Raw genomic sequence first — 4,642 nt, 5'->3', positions numbered from 1 at the left:
GACATTTTTACGTATTTCGTGAGTAAATGTTGATAGGGTTGTCAAATGCAGGCGCGCACTGTCACTTCCCTCCATTTTCGAAAGTGAAAAGCAAACTGCCACTTTTATTTTTAGTATGGTTTTTCGTCTGGATTTTAGGATTTGGAGGTGAACAAGTAACACACCGGAATTGTTTTGGAAACGGCAAGGTATATTTAAGTTAATATTATATAATAGTTACATTTTTAATAATTTATTTTACGGATGACGAAATGTACGTGTTTGCGATTTAGCTGCTTGCAGCGTTCTCCCGCCATCTTGTGTTTTGCTTTCAACCAGAAGCAGTGTTAAAAAGGCGACGTTGCAAATATTTTTCAACCGTCATAAGCTACGGCATTGCCGGGCTCTATTGTTTTTATTATTTATTTTCATAATCAGCGCTTTACTATTTGTTGGATTTGATACCATCTCGGAGACATCCCCAAATGGGGACCATACGGGCAGCGCTCGAAATGGAAAAGTTTACGAACCGGAGCGCTCGACAAATTTTCTGAAGATGTCATCAAATCGTATGTGTATTTTATGAAAATACGTGTGTCAGATTTTCAATTCTATGGCCTATCTAGCTCAGACGGTCAACATATTTTTTTCACGAGACGGAGCGATAATTTTACAAATTTCACGAGCCGGAACGGCGCTCCGGTGCGTTCCGTTCCATTTCGAGCCCTACATACGGGGGTGTAACAGCACACATTGTGAAAGGATCCATTTAGAAAAAAATATTAGTTATAAATAATATTATAATAACCTATTACTGATTATTTGCGACGGCATCCCCGCACTTCGTCGAAGATATTTCACAAAGCTACAAAATCCAACGTTCTGGACTCTAACGCTTCAGACATATATATCATTTTGAAAATCGTGTTTCCTATCAGACTCCATACTTTTTTGTACCTATCCGTCAATCTGACACAAATTAATTATAATGTCGTCTAATACTTTCTATAATATATCCGATATGCTAGTAGGTACTGCACTGTAAACATCTGTCAAACTATTATGAGTGTATCTGATTCAAATGAAGGATACTTTCATTTGCGTGTCAGTTTATTTTGCACGTCTAGAATTTGAGTCACGGATACCAAAGAAAATCTACGAAGGAAACCCAGGGGGGAAAAGGCCAGTGGGAAAGCCACGCACACGATGGGGTGATAACATTACAAAAGATGCCAACCAGCTGCCTAAAATCAGGAACTGGAAAAGACGTGTCGAGGACCGTTCCAGCTGGACGACGGCGGTGGCTGGGAGGGTGGCCAGGGCTCGACTTGAGCTGTAGCGCCATCGAAGAAGAAGAAGAATTTGCGTTTACGTGCCTGTTCTCTCTCACACTGCGTCCTTTAATGCATCTTCTCCCTTTCTCGCTCTCTCCTACATATTTACGTATGCGTTGCAAACAGACTGATATAGAAATCAAAACAAATATATAGTGCAATAGCTGTTGTTCACATATTGATAAAAGTCCCTCTCTTGTTAAATGCATTAAAACGTTGTGCTGTATTTATTTATTTCTTTAAGAATACAAAACATTGTGGACATAACAAATCTAAATTCAAGACGTACACATGAGATTTACATTATAAGTCAAACATTACCCTCACAAGAGAGAAGAAGAGAATATAGAAAAAAATGTAATTACAATAATATTAATAATAATACCAAAAAAAATCAAAACATACTTAAGTACAATTTAATACAGAAAAATATAATTTTTGAAAACAAAAAAAACATACAATTTTATACAGAAAAATACAGTTTCAAAAACAAAATGCAAAGTACATCATTGAAAATGTCTATGTCTTTAGGGAGCGCATTTACTAATCTTCCACCCCTCGCTAATGGTGCCTGATAGGCTTGAGACGAGGAAACGGTTCCAATCCAGAATAAATGATGGCTTCGACCACGTAGGTAATTGACAGGCGCATGTAAATTCAAATTCATTAGGACACCATGATTGGAAACCATCCCTCGCGATAACAGGCAAAAGTGTTTCAAAAGCAGAAGAGACCGACGAGATTCAAGAGAGTGAAAAGTAAGCATGCCTTGTAGAAAGGCAGTCTGAAAATAATCATGTTACGAATTATCGAAAGGAATTGAGATCTGCCTACTAACAATATTTTTAAACACCTCTACAGCGTAGTAGTGAGCAAGAAATCAGGCAGCCCTGATAATGAATATTCTATATAGGTCAACGGCATTGTGTATCTGATATTAATTTCAGCTAATCTGGGCGATATCATCCAGGGCTGGGCAACATTTTTTAAAACGCGTCCTTCCAATATAATTTTTATTTTTTGTTCATTTATTGGGCCACAATCGAAGAACCAAAGTAGATCCTACCTATTATTTAATAGTGGTAGCTGATTATTACAGGAAACCGAAGTTTAACTAAGTATCTTGTTAAATACCTAAGTATAATCATATGTACGAAAATATTTGCTAGTGATTAATGTTATACTTGAAACAATGTTTGACATGAATTAATAATACATTGACAATTTGTTGCAAACATCAACTAATCAACTATTTACATTCATATTAAATAATTACGTAGGTAGGTACCTATATTATGCTACTAAGAACTTATTAGCGAATACAAATAATTATTCATCTAGATTCTAGGTCTTGGGAGATACCTACATACAATAACCGGTTTACATGACGTATAAGTACTAGATTTATTAAGATCAGAATAACGTAATATTACGTATTACAAGTAAATAAGTAAAGGTAACTATCGCACCGTAAGTTGACCCTAAGATGTCCGATCCAAATATGGGCCTCCGCAGAGTGGAGGTTTGTATTAACAGATTTTGATTTTCACCGTAAGTACATATAAACTGTATTTTATATAAAACATAATATTAACATTGATTTTTTGTAAAATTACACTTCAAATAAGACAAGTATGGATGCCATTTTTTAATAGCTTGCCCTACCTTGATGTTCAGTCACCATTCATATTTTACGGGAAAGAGATACAGATGCTATTGTTTATTATGCATATTTCCCTTTTCCACATTATTATGTCATAATTGTAATAGAATGACATAATAATAATATGGATCGATAGCGTTAATGAATTGCTTCAAAATTTGCCATTGGCATTGCCACTCGTACCTACTATGCATACGTTTATAATATAACTTTATTGTTTTTTTGTTATATATAAAGTTAGTGGTTATTGTTTCTAGTTACTTTTGTAGAAAATATGATTAACTATGCTGTGTTTAAATTTGGTATTCGTATAGAGCAGGGGAGGGCAAACTGCGGCCCGCGGGCCGCATGTGGCCCGCCGGGTATTTTTTTGCGGCCCGCCATCATTAATTGTACTTCTGATTACGAATAACTTTTTTATAATTTTTTTAAAAAAACATTGACAATAGATTTGAATTTGAAGAATTTGCTGTTTCGTAAATGTATTAGCTCAGTATGTCTTCCTTGCGTCTCGTCTCACACTATGTAATGACTATTTTCTACGATGAACATCGATTTCAATAGATATTGATAGTGTACCGACAGAGCTACTACTTGAGATTATTGATCTACTTTGTGACACTGATTTAAGAGAATTGCATCGTCGTGAAGAAATCTCCAAATTTTACAATGCCCTTAATTCAGACAAATTCGACCGACTTAAACATTATTGCAAGAAAAATGTTCATTATTTTTTAATCAACCTATATATCTGAACAAACATTTTCGATCATGAACCTCAATAAAAATTATTTACGATCAAATATCTCCGATGCCCATTTACAAGCAGTTTTGAGAATATCAACTACAAAATTAACACCTGAATTTAAAAAAAAATGTTCAAAAATGCACAACAGTTTCATTCTTCTCATTTTTTTTTTGTAATGTTTATTTTTCGTGATAATAAATAGTGTATATCTAAAAATGGAATTTTACTTGCGGCCCGCCGCTCATTTTGAATTCTTGAATTTGGCCCTCCATCCAAAAAGTTTGCCCCCCCCCCCTGGTATAGAGAAGCAACATGGTACTATAACGTTTCATATTTAAGTTAATAATAATAAAATGTATGTTCTACTGCGCGTTGTACGCAAGAAACACGGCTTCATTTTGCCGAACAATATCCACGCTCTTTATATTATTACTCTGATTATCAAATAATAAGAGTCGTTTTGACGCATATATCGATACTTTGTGTTTGCTGAAAAAATGCACACCTAACTCTGATTAGTCAATCTTGTTTATGTAAAGTTTCCAAATTTACCTCAAAACTTGTTTTTAATTTGTTTTAGTATTCAGTGCATTAACTCTATTGCCTTCTGTAATGTTATTACACCACTATTATTTGGCACGAGGTGCAATTTAGCATTCAACATCCATCATTTATAAGCCGAGCTCACTAAGCCATTTACTTTAAAATAATTATAAACCACTGTTTATACTGTTTATAGTATAACATGATTAATTCTCCTATCACGGAACGCCCTGGACTTAGTTCTTGGATCATTATCAAGTTTTAAATATTTTTTTAATCTTCTATGGCCTAGGACAGGGGTAGCGAACATTTTTTAATATTGTGCCTAAAAACAAAAAAATATTTCTGATAATGCGTGGCTACAAAGTGCCAGTC

This window comes from Rhyacophila brunnea, unplaced genomic scaffold (genome assembly GCF_057557595.1).
Source record: "Rhyacophila brunnea isolate RB1 unplaced genomic scaffold, BYU_Rbru_1.0 scaffold_11, whole genome shotgun sequence".
Taxonomy (NCBI): domain Eukaryota; kingdom Metazoa; phylum Arthropoda; class Insecta; order Trichoptera; family Rhyacophilidae; genus Rhyacophila; species Rhyacophila brunnea.
Note: the sequence above shows the minus strand (reverse complement) of the source record.